Source organism: Dermacentor variabilis, chromosome 3, assembly GCF_050947875.1.
Source record: "Dermacentor variabilis isolate Ectoservices chromosome 3, ASM5094787v1, whole genome shotgun sequence".
NCBI classification, from domain to species: Eukaryota; Metazoa; Arthropoda; class Arachnida; order Ixodida; family Ixodidae; genus Dermacentor; species Dermacentor variabilis.
Genome location: NC_134570.1, coordinates 177,700,744 through 177,714,060, shown reverse-complemented (window position 1 = coordinate 177,714,060; position 13,317 = coordinate 177,700,744). Strand labels below are relative to the sequence as shown.

Here is a 13,317-nt window from a genome sequence, read left to right as displayed (position 1 = left end):
CAGATCAAGCCATCATCGCATGTTTGCAATTCCACGCGCGTTTCTTGATGTGTACGCGTATTCATTTTCATCACAAACGATTAAAGAATGGAACTGTTTATCATTATCCGTTGTACATTTCAGTAGTGTTGAAATTCTCGGCGAACGAGTTACAGGTATTTCATGAAATGTGCGTTTTGTAACTAACAAGCAGACATTCACATAATTGCTGAATGTATCCTGCAGTTGGGTTGTTGGAGAAGTATGGGAGAGGCCTTTGCCCTGCAGTGGGCTTAACCAGGCTGATGATGATGATGATGATGATCCTGCAGTATTTGAACGGGATAGCGTTAAGGGTCCCGTGTCGCTGAAAATCCGGTGTCGGCGTCGGAAGTCTTTCTGTGAAAAATATTTTTGAACCACCCATACCCAAGCGCTCCATGTGTTGCAAGGAAGTTACTGAACTAATTGTATGTCTCAAGCTAAGGTACGTAGAAAAATCGTAAAGTACGACTTATATACAACCTACAGACATGTTAACGGCGCATCGTAATTTGAATATAGGAGAAAACATAATTATGTTACAAGAAAACTCAAATGAATCCCTTTTCCAGTGGTTCTACCATGCATAGAAGGGCCACTGCGCCCACCATTTGCGTGCATCGGCGCGTGAATATATCGGAGTCCACGAAGAGGCGCGCCCGTTTTCTCGAAACGCTTCCAGATGGCGCTCGCCTCCGCCATATCGCGGCCCACGCAAGAGACCGCGTTACTACCAGAAAGCGCGCTTTCGTGCGTAGCGTTTGCCACGAACGTTTCCCGGTAAACGTTAAGGTTACATACGCCACAGTTACCGGGGAGCATGAGAAGTAGTCGGGGATCTTTGAATGCTATCGCGTTCCACTCTTAAAGGCGAAGCTTAAGCGTCCTCCAAATTTAAGCCATATGTTACACACACTACCATTGCCATAGTGATACATATATCTATGCTATCCGAAGTATAGTCCTTTTCTTTTTCGTTTCCTTTCTGCGTGTTCTGTTCCCTCATATTTACTTTGCCATGTCATGTTGCTGCATTTCACATTGTTACGACGGCCAACAGCATCCTACTTTATTTTGCAATGTCATGGTTCTGTATTCACATTGTTATGATCCAGACGATCAACAGCGTCTAGAAATAAATACTATGCATGAAGTCGGAACTAAAACCTTACCTAATTACGAATGTATCTACTATGTAGTTTTCTACTAAGGATGGTGGTGACTGCTGACCACAACGTACACAATATGACACTTTACTATAGGAACAGCGCCAGTCGGAACTGACATAACTTCCAAGATATTAACGTCAAACGCGCTGATTAACAAAAAAATAGCAAAGGTGATAATGACGCTAATAAATAAATCTGGTGCAGAATTATCACCAAGAAATAACGAGGCAAGAAAATATTCACACATTCGATTTATCACAATCTGATATTTGCAATATTGCCTTTCATTTTATTTTATTTTTCGCACTGTCAGCGTGGGTGTCAGGATTAAAGTAGCAGTGGGCGGACGTAGTTTTTATTGGCAAAACAACTGCAACATATAAAATCAGAAGACCCATAGTGGCAAAATAGAAAAATAACTAAACACACTGAACTTGCGTTATCTACAATGAGGGGCAGCATTATACAATCTGTACAACACATAGAATAAAAAATACAACGATAAATAAAAAGAAAAAAAAGAATGAAGAGGCAATGATAAAAATAAATTTAGGACCGTTTCCAGGGTGCAGTTACATATAAATAGACAGTTTCACATACTATAGCATCATCTGATGGACGATTCCACTCACGGAATTTTCTTTGAAAAAATGAATATTTGATGGTATCAATGCGATATATAAATTCTGCAATTTTCTTATAGTGACAAAAGCGCACTGCGCATTTCGATGCTGGTCTTATGCACAATGTCTTATTAATTCCAATTTTTCCATGAAAAATTAAATACATGAAATTCAGCCTTTCCATATTTCTGATTTGTAGCCCCTCGAGTACCGCTTTTTGTAGGGCGAATGTGGGTGACGTCTGCCAGCTATAACAATGAAAGACAAGTCGGATAAGTTTTCTTTGAACCCTTTCTAGTTTTTTATGTTGAACGCAGTAAAGCGATTCCGCACTGCAGCTGCGTTGAAGTCCAACGCCCGGCGTGGCTTTTCCAAGCCTCCTTTTTGGATATCGGAGCTTCTTCAGGGCCCTGTTTTCGATGTTTTCGACATGGTCATTCCATTTTAGGTGAGGTGTGGTTATTATTCCTAAGTATTTATTTCTAGAGACGTCTCACAAAGCATGACCATCAGTGCGGCAAGTAAACAAAATGCGACAGTTTTTTCCGTGTCACTCTCAATATGAAAGTTTCTTTTGTAGTTCATTTTCATCTGCAAATTTACACACAGGGTGCAGGGCGGCTAAAGTAGGATTTAAGGATTATTGATTACTTGGACGGCGAATTTTCCGATGTAGCATGCAGTCCTCCGCAAAATATATATTTTTACAGATAACTTTTCTATGATATCACTGATAAATATAAGGAGAAACAATGGCCATACGATACACCTTGAGAAACACCTGATTTCATGCGGGCTGAGCTTGAGTTCACACCATCGACTGCTATACATTAGCTTCCCACGGTAAGATATGCTGCTATCAACCCAAATAATGAGTTCTTTTTCGGAATTCGTTTTAGTTTAAGCAATATTTTCTGGTGACTCACGTAAAATTATAGTGACCCACGGGGAAACATCCGACCACAGCGATATGCACTATGTTTGAATGCAGGGGAACTGTCTCTGGCGGCCAAGGCGTAGGGCGGGTACTAATGTGAGTGGTTGACCTGACGCTTTGATTTCATTACTTCAGTAAACTGTAGCGGCAAGACTGCTGAGCCGATAATGAGCAGATAATTGAGGTGTTCGTCAACTAAAGTTGCCCTGTATCTTGACGTGCTATTTTTTTTTTTCGACGGAAACTTTGCTTACGAATACAGATATTGCCGGAAAATGGCGGGTATCAGCGGACTTATTAACTGAAGTTCGGGAACTCTTCAGAGCCTAGATTTTATATAAATTAAGTTTCATTCTTTGTAATTGTATTTCAAGAAGTCATTTGGCTGTAGCTCAATTACATCTCAATAGGCGAAAGCTAGCGCACCTATATCACAGATAAATTGATTATGGAACATTTCTAGTTCCTTCTTTATGGCATCAAGGTCTGGGAGGTATTCGCAAAGTTGTGTTTGCAGATCGCCGAAGCTTGAATTCATGAACAATACGGGAATGCTCTAATATTTTTTACTTTTTCCCCAAAAAATTGCGTTTTGCCCTGATACTTTTGATGTCCATGCGCAGGTCACGAGTGAGCTGTGCCTGTCCTAGCAGCTTGAACATTCAGCTTATCGCATTCAGGCGGTACGTTAAGTCAGTGCAAAATGCTAGCGTCTAGAGCCACTCCTAACTAGGGAGTAGTGTTGTGGCTCGGGACGGTAATTCTGCGCAAGGAACTCTTTATTTCGTCACCAAAGTTGAACAAACTACACAAACTTTCTTTAAATTGGTCATGTAGCCGTCGCGATGCATGCGTTGTCATACCGCCCTCTTGATGCCATCGCAGTCGTTCCATCGTGGCTACGTAGCTTCCACATCCGGCTAACATGATGCCATCGTCGTCACGTTGACGTCGTCATACCACCTATGTCCTTCCATCAACGTCAATCCTTCGTCATTTTACCGTATATATGCGGTGGCCATCGATAGTGATTATGCCGCCATTGTCGTACCATCGACATCATTGCGTCATCGTCAGACATTTGCTATCATGCATCCGTTGTCAAACCGCCGTCGTCATGCTGTAGCGGTCGCGTCATCGTGGTCCCTCCAGCCTCGTCGTTCACCTCTCGTCTTGCCGTCGGCGTCTTACAGGGTATGTGATACAGTCGTCATCGAACTATTCTCGTCGTACACGCGTCATAATCTCATTCTCCTCATAGAAGTTTCATGCCATCTTCGCCACTGTGACATCATCGTACAGTCATCGTCATGCATTCATTGTTCACAACAACGGTATGCTGCTGTAGTAATGCCATTGCCGTTGTTCCATCTTAGACATCATTATTTCAACATCTAGCCGCCGTCATGCCATCGCCGTCACACCATCATCTTTCCAGAGTCATCATCATACAAATGTCATCATGCCGTCGCTGCCACACTGATGTTCTACCGTCGTCTTCCGAAATGTCATTACATTGTCGTCATGCGTCGTCGTCATATCGCCTTTGTAGATCAATCAAGGTCATTGCTCCTTAATAATTCTTGCACAATCATATTGTCATGAATCAATAGCGAAGATCCACCGTTGTCATACTGTCATCCCCATGCCGCCTTGGTCATATTACCATAACCGTACACTCGCCGTCATTCCATTGTCCTTATGTCGTCGTCGTCGTCACGTTGTCGTCGTTATACCATCCTGGTAATTTAAGGATCAGCATCTCGTTGTCACCATGCCGCCGTCGTCATATCACCTTTGTCATTGGAATGACGTCATCCCTTCTTCGTCGCTCTTTCATTGCCGCAGCGTTGACGTCACGCAGTCGTCGCCATGCCACCAACCTCACGGGCGATCTTGGCAAGCGAGTGCCATAGCGAGATGAGAGGAAACCGGGTGATGGCGAATATGGCGATAGAACAAAAGTCTCAGAGTGACCAGTACAGATAATAAAAAACGTGACTTTAGAAATACGGAGTGTCGCCCCATTGCTCGAACAGTAATTGTATTACCATCGACAGTCATGGTGAGGTGAATTTCTGTAAGCTTGTCGCACGCACCGTCAGCGTGTTCATCGTCCTTATGCTTCTTCGCAAAATCAACCAGTAAAGCCACAAGACAAGATTGTCCGTCCACGCTAAACATTTGATCGTTGCCCGCGGCATCAGAGACGTCTTGCCGTCTTGAGATCCGTCGTGTCGTTGTGATTTGCGGCTGTGGCCATTTAGCAGTTGCTGTAATCATTTTTCTGCCATGGTCATTATGTGCGGTTGTCTACGTGGCTAGCTTCGCCATCGCTCTCGGCGCCATTGTGCGCGTCGTCTGCATTATGCCCCGGAGGCTGTCCTGACGGGGGATTATTGAGCGGCTTGTCTCTGCTATAGCATGTCCGTCCTCCCCCAGGACGCCAGAGAAAAGACCACAAAGGATAAAGATCCGGACCGGTTATCAGCCTTACACCGCTTTCACGTTGACACGCTATATCCGCGGCTTAGCATAAACAATGTACCCCGATTTCACAACTTTGTGCACCCCGCACAGACGCTGCGATCAAGGGGCGGAACTGACTAAGGTGCGCTCGTCGTACGCAGTATCTTAGCCAAAAGTTCCTACGCTGAGATAAGGGTGCAACCGAGGTGACAGCGCACTTACGGCGTCACATGAGAGTGAGGAGGAAGCAAAGCTCAGGTTAAACGACAAGAAATGAAAGAAGTGCCAAGGTAAATATTTTTGGTAGCGAAGCTTCCATAGAAGCACAAAACTTCAGAAGATGGCGGTTCATCAGCGGTTGATGAGGCTTAGCGCCACCTGTGTGAGGAGCGAACACATCCAGCGAAAAAAAAAATAATGGGACGCCATAGCCGTTAAAAATAGAAGTGACGTCATCTTGTTCTCAAAGGCTCCAAATTGGTTATCGGGGCCTGCCGCTACATCTGTGTATTTGAATTCCTCCCCATTCGACTTGGTGGGCGTCCCGAGCTTTCAGAGCAGAAAGCGATGCAGTAAAAGGTCAGCCGTAGGGCTCTCGAAATCACACTCCTGCACAGAGCATACTTTCTTTGGTGGCTTGCGAAAGGTTCGAGTGCAGTGTAGTGGTCCCATCGTCGGACCCAAGGCCCGTCGGCAAGGGCAGTCCCACGCAAAAAGCTAAAGTAAACAATTATCTGGCGGTCGTAACTCCCTACTTCCCAATAAATAGGTTAAGCAACAATGTAACCGCCCGCGCCTCAAATTCAGACAAACGTCGAGAAGTAAAACAACACAACCTGTAAGGGGGACGTGTTGTACGAGCGCGCTTTTCTGCACACTTCGAGAGATGCATTGCACTGCAACTGATAGCAGTGCTGAAAAAAAAGATATATATGTATTGATAATGATAACGCTAAATGTAGTTGTCTTTTCTCGTCACACGAATTTAAATTTGAATGGGAATCTTATTTTCCTGGAATTAATATAGTTATGTCTCGTTTTAATGAAAAAACGCCTTTTCTTTCCCAATGTTTGCTCCATCCTCCCATAGTCGCGCTTCAATCGCAGCTCCCATAGCCATCCTTGCTGATGTCGGTGACAATTTGTTCTGAGCCGCTTTCCGCCCGAAGCTTCGTGACCTATTTTGATCGACCTTGGGAAGTGCGGTCAACTGATAGCACGATCGCACATCACGCATATCTAGTTGAGAGCATATTTTTACGGCAAATCACTGCACACATCTATTCGACAGCTGCCTTTTCCGGGCGTCTGCTACAGCGTCGACAAGCGCAACAGAACTCGCGCGTTCACCGCATCGCCGTTGAAACAATTGCAGTGGAGGTGTTGCGCTGTTACGCATTCCTCTCACATTTCTGCGACAGGCAGGGCTGATTGACACATGGTGACATATTTGGCGCAGAAAGCGATGCTCTGTCGGAGCAACTCCCGGCTAGGCTAGGCTAGGCTAGTGTACTAGATTAGGGGTAGTAGGCCGTGAGCAGGCTCCGCGGGGAAGCAGTTTTCCGAGAAAGGTAAAGGTGGCGCTGCTGCGCCTTTCACCTGAGCACTTCGTGCATGCATACGCGATGGGTGTCTCCTCGACCGGCTGGAAAAGCGTATTTCAATACAGTCTACCGTGTTCTCTAATATACAGGAGAGAAGTGGGGGAAAGAAACCGAACTGCTTAGTTTTCTTCTCTTGTTCTTTTTTTCTTGCGAGGACACAAGTTCAAAAAGCTTCATTGGTACATGCGAGTCCAAGCACGCGCCGGTATCACGACTGGCTTATCGGAACCTGCTTCGAAGAAATAACATTAAGCGTACAGACAGGTTTAGTTCTGCAGAGAGCGCTTTATTTACACAATAAAAAGAATGGGCTCCAATACTTGTAAATGTGGTTGCACAGCGAAGCTGTAAACGACCGCTAGAACGACTATCCGTTGCGACTACCCGTTGCTCGTATGAAAGTGTAGTTACATCCCTCCCTGCTTCGTATTCAACAGTCAAGCTGCCGTAGCCGCGGCAGCTAACGCAACGGTAATTTTTACTGGGAAACGTATGCCGGGAGCGCTATGTGCTTCGTATTGCATGTACGCGTATGAGTGTCTCATCATCATCATCATCAGCCTAGTTACGCCCACTGCAGGGCAAAGGCCTCTCCCATACTTCTCCAACTACCCCGGTCATGTACTAATTGTGGCCATGTTGTCCCTGCAAACGTCTTAATGTCATCCGTCCACCTAACTTTCTGCCGCCCCCTGCTACGCATCCCTTCCCTTGGAATCCAGTCCGTAACCCTTAGTGACCATCGGTCATCTTCCCTCCTCATTACATGTCCGGCCCATGCCCATTTCTTTTTCTTGATTTCAACTAAGATGTCGTTTACCCGCGTTTGTTGCCTCACCCAATCTGCTCTTTTCTTATCCCTTAACGTCACACCCATCATTCTTCTTTCCATAGCTCGTTGCGTCGTCCTCAATTTCAGCAGAACCCTTTTCGTAAGTCTCCAGGTTTCTGCCCCATATGTGAGTACTGGTAACACACAGCTGTTATACACTTTCCTTTTGAGGGATAGTGGCAACCTGCTGTTCATGATTTGAGAATGCCTCCCAAACGCACCCCAGCCCATTCTTATTCTTCTGGTTATTTCAGTCTCATGATCCGGATCCGTGGTCACTACCTGCCCTAAGTAGATGTAGTCCCTTACTCCTTCCAGTGCTTCGCTACCTATCGTAAACTGCTGTTCTCTTCCGAGCCTGTTAAACATTACTTTAGTTTTCTGCAGATTAATTTTCAGACCCACCCTTCTGCTTTGCCTCTCCAGGTCAGTGAGCATGCATTGCAATTGGTCTCCTGAGTTACTAAGCAAGGCAATATCATCAGCGAATCGCAAGTTGCTAAGGTATTCTCCATCAACTTTTATCCCCAATTCTTCCCACTCCAGGCCTCTGAATACCTCCTGTAAACATGCTGTGAATAGCATTGGAGATATCGTATCTCCCTGTCTGACGCCTTTCTTTATAGGGATTTTGTTGCTTTCTTTGTGGAGGACTACGGTGGCTGTGGAGCCGCTATAGATATCTTCCAGTATCTTTACATATGGCTCATCTACACCCTGATTCCGTAATGCCTCCATGACTGCTGAGGTTTCGACTGAATCAAACGCTTTCTCGTAATCAATGAAAGCTATATATAAGGGTTGGTTATATTCTGCACATTTCTCTATCACTTGATTGATAGTGTGAATATGGTCTATTGTTGAGTAGCCTTTACGGAATCCTGCCTGGTCCTTTGGTTGACAGAAGTCTAAGGTGTTCCTGATTCTATTTGCGATTACCTTAGTAAATACTTTGTAGGCAACGGACAGTAAGCTGATCGGTCTATAATTTTTCAAGTCTTTGGCGTCCCCTTTCTTATGGATTAGGATTATGTTAGCGTTCTTCCAAGATTCCGGTACGCTCGAGGTTATGAGGCATTGCGTATACAGGGTGGCCAGTTTCTCTAGAACAATCTGACCACCATCCTTCAACAAATCTGCTGTTACCTGATCCTCCCCGGCTGCCTTCCCCCTTTGCATAGCTCCTAAGGCTTTCTTTACTTCTTCTGGCGTTACCTGTGGGATTTCGAATTCCTCTAGGCTATTCTCTCTTCCACTATCGTCATGGGTGCCACTGGTACTGTATAAATCTCTACAGAACTCCTCAGCCACTTGAACTATCTCATCCATATTAGTAACGATATTGCCGGCTTTGTCTCTTAACGCACACATCTGATTCTTGCCTATTCCTAGTTTCTTCTTCACTGTTTTTAGGCTTCCTCCGTTCCTGAGAGCCTGTTCAATTCTATCCATATTATAGTTCCTGATGTCCGCTGTCTTACGCTTGTTGATTAACTTAGAAAGTTCTGCCAGTTCTATTCTAGCTGTAGGGTTAGAGGCTTTCATACATTGGCGTTTCTTGATCAGATCTTTCGTCTCCTGCGATAGCTTACTGGTTTCCTGTCTAACGGAGTTACCACCGACTTCTATTGCGCACTCCTTAATGGTTCCCATGAGATAGTCGTTCATTGCTTCAACACTAAGGTCCTCTTCCTGAGTTAAAGCCGAATACCTGTTCTGTAGCTTGATCCGGAATTCCTCTAGTTTCCCTCTTACCGCTAATTCATTGATTGGCTTCTTGTGTACCAGTTTCTTCCATTCCCTCCTCAAGTCTAGGCTAATTCGAGTTCTTACCATCCTATGGTCACTGCAGCGTACCTTGCCGAGTACGTCTACATCTTGTATGATGCCAGGGTTCGCGCAGAGTATGAAGTCGATTTCATTTCTAGTCTCACCATTCGGGCTCCTCCACGTCCACTTTCGACTAACCCGCTTGCGGAAAAAGGTGTTCATTATCCGCATATTATTCTGTTCTGCAAACTCTACTAATAATTCTCCTCTGCTATTCCTAGAGCCTATGCCATATTCCCCCACTGACTTGTCTCCAGCCTGCTTCTTGCCTACCCTGGCATTGAAGTCGCCCATCAGTATAGTGTATTTTGTTTTGACTTTACCCATCGCCGATTCCACGTCTTCATAAAAGCTTTCGACTTCCTGGTCATCATGACTGCATGTAGGGGCATAGACTTGTACCACCTTCAATTTGTACCTCTTATTAAGTTTCACAACAAGACCTGCCACCCTCTCGTTAATGCTATAGAATTCCTGTATGTTACCAGCTATTTCCTTATTAATCAGGAATCCGACTCCTAGTTCTCGCCTCTCCGCTAAGCCCCGGTAACACAGTACATGCCCACTTTTTAGCACTGTATATGCTTCTTTTGTCCTCCTAACCTCACTGAGCCCTATTATATCCCATTTACTACCCTCTAATTCCTCCAATAATACTGCTAGACTCGCCTCACTAGATAGCGTTCTAACGTTAAACGTTGCCAGGTTCAGATTCCAATGGCGGCCTGTCCGGAGTGTCTATATATCATCAATTATGCACGTGGTTCGGATGCTTGTTTTAAGCTTGTTCTTTACTGAAACGTATGCTGTTCTGTATGTTGTGTGCGTGATTCCAGAGAATATGTGCACTGTTCGCTTCCCTTTGGTAAGTGCTTGCAGCTTCTCCTTTACGGAGATATGAGCCATAGATTATGATAGTTTTCTGTCGACGTTACGCGACGAAGACATCCCGGGATCCTAGCCATAGACAACTTCGCTGTAAAACAGGACGAAAAGAGTCGCGCAGCACCTGTTTTGCTTCTTACATGGTGTGGGAGAGTGGTTGTGATATTAACGTACGGCAAACATACGTCCGGCAGACAACGTCGCCTTGCGTACTTCCGGAGCTCCTGAAGACATTCTTTTCGATCGTGACAGCTTAAGACTGACTGTTAAAAGAGGCGTAAACATGAGAAGCACCACCATAGTTGGGAAATTTATGAGCAGCCCAGTGCTCTGTCGATTCACGAACATTCCATAAGTCAAACGACATGTACTGCACGTCAATTGCCGGCCCATCCGTTTGGGGCTCATCAACTTGCAAGCAAGGTTTCTTAGACGGGCCACACACTACAGGTTCTGCGCACATATTTTTTCTTAGAGGTCTTTTGTGTGCTGGCACCTTCGATAGGTACTTGGGAACATGGAATGGTCGGTATTGCATCCAATGAAAGCGACGTGGAAACGTGATATTCGCCCTGCCTTTCTATCAATTACGTGTACATAGTCTCCTGAGACGTACTTTTCTTCGAACTGTAGCTCACACGCAGCTCCAGGGACTTATCAGCACGGTGAATGTTCCAATTCCAAGCACAGTGCCTTTCGTCGTCCTCGGGGACATTAAACAGCTTCGGCGCGTTCTTCACGCCGCCCTACGCACTTCTGCAACCGGGAGCGAAGCAGTCGTTCTTCCGACGACGCTTCGTCATGTCACCTCATCGGTGAGAGCCGAAACTGCGCAGGAAATAATAAATGCGCACACAAAACACAGAACAACACAAAGACGTGGACGAGCGCAGGCGAGAAGCCATAACGCGCCAGCGCGGCGGTGGCACGAAGGGCCCCAGGTGAAATAAAGCCTTAAGGTGAAAGGCTCCACGGCGTCGCCTCGCGACGGCAAAGATTTCCAGGCTTTTCGCTTCACGCGCGCGCGTTGCCCGCGCCTTCCCTCTCGGCCCACTACCCCTACTCTATTGCGCTGTACTAATATATCACCACCACCATGTTACAAAGCGAATAAATGTCTTTATTTCGATACTAATTACGGAAATGAAAAAAAGAAAGTTATGCAGATCCCACGCACTGTGGGAATCGATGTAAGCGAAGCATTCTGTGCTGGATAGTTTGATTGACGATAATTGGCTTGATGTTGACGCCTAAAGCTTAATTTCTTCAACGTTTAGTCTACCAAGAGAGTAGTGAGTTGATTTTAAACGATACCTTGCGGGCACCGCTGCTGTTTGACTGCGTAGTGCACAGAACACACAGGGCGAGGTGTTTGAGGCGTTGTTGTGCGCCATATTTTATAACCTCTGAGAGGGTTCAGCGTTGTCATATCCTCACATGGCACATCGCATTGTGGCAGAAGTCTTAAACTTGAATTGGATTATGGAGTTTCACGTACAAGAACCACTTTATAATTATGAAGCACGCCGTAGTGGAGGACACCGGAAATTTCACCTGCCTGGTGTTCCTTAACGTGCACCTAAATCTAAGCACACGGGTGTTTTCGACCCCATCGAAATGCGGCCGCCGTGGCCGTGATTCGATCCCGCGACATCGAGCTCAGCAGCCCAACACCATAGCCACTGTGCAACCACGGCGGGTGGTGTTCTTTCACGTGTCCCAAGATCTAAGTGCACGTGCGTTTTCCACTTCGCCTCCGTCGAAATGTGGCTTCCGCGATTGGTATCAAATCCACAACCTCTAGCAATGCCATAGACGCAAAGCTAACGCGGCTGGCACAGAAGTGTTGAGTTGACAGTCGACCGCCTCCGTAGGGTCTCCTGGACCCTGCGGTGCGCTTGAATTCATGTGCAGCGTGCTTCTCAGCGTGCTTCTCAGCTTCTCTGCAGCGTGCCCCCCCTATGCAGCGTGCTTCTCAGCAGCAGCAGTAGGAAAATCGACGGAAGAGGCAAAGAAAGCTTCACTTTAAAAAGCTATGTAATATATAGTTCGTATGGCCTAAAGGGAACGGGCCCAGTACAGGTACGTTCACCGGTATGGTATGCGATCGCGCTGCACACGGTTGCAAGTGCAGTTCTAATGCGACAGATAGGCTCAATATCAGCTCCCTCGGCAGCCCGTACTGTCTAACGTGTTGGTTGACGATGTCGTCGACCGCCATCTGACGACGAAACGCGCACTCCATTCGCATAGGATTACTGTCAAAGTCACGCAGAGCTACTGAAGCAACCACAAAAAGAAATGCGTAAAGAAGCTGTAGCTATAGAAACTCCCAAATTATGACATAAAACTTCACTATTTACAATTCACACGTGCAAGTTTTGCTGTCTATCGCACTTTCACATCCCACCTGTCTTGATCGCTTCTTCCTAGCTTCTCATCAGCTGAGAAAACACGGGAATGCCTCGCACAAGCTCAACGGATTGTTCTTGCAGGTTCAGGCGCACCCATTCCCACCGCTAATAAATGATACGTTGGTTAAGTCAGCGCCTGGAGCCCCCTAACTATGCTGTCTGTCAGAACTCAAGTGCCACCTCATACTAGTCAAGGCTCATGCCCGAACATGACCACAATGCTCAATGCCAACGCTGCCGTAAATTTATCAGCCTCAAAGGAAATCAAGTGCAGGTCAGACAAATGCGCAGCACCGTAGATGCAGCACGTACCGGTTCAACATTGTAGCTGGTTTCGGTTCAAGTAAGTTCAAGTCGTCGACCTTGCGACACTGACGCCCTGCTGTTCAGAGCAGTCACTGCACATATAGTACGATGTCAAGTTGGGCGGGGGGGGGGGGGGGATACAAACGGCGCCCGACGCCGTTCTGCGGACATACGAATGCGGCATCGCAGTACGAGGCGAACTACGGCTACGGCAACAGTCCCTTGAA

The 13,317-nt window shown here is 46.1% G+C and overlaps 1 protein-coding gene across 2 annotated transcripts in view; it reads left to right on the top strand.

The window, feature by feature from the left end:
- The window catches only part of LOC142576542 (monocarboxylate transporter 12-like), an 89,337-nt gene that overhangs the window by 14,598 nt on the left and 61,422 nt on the right, over positions 1-13,317 (top strand). The window lies entirely within an intron of this gene.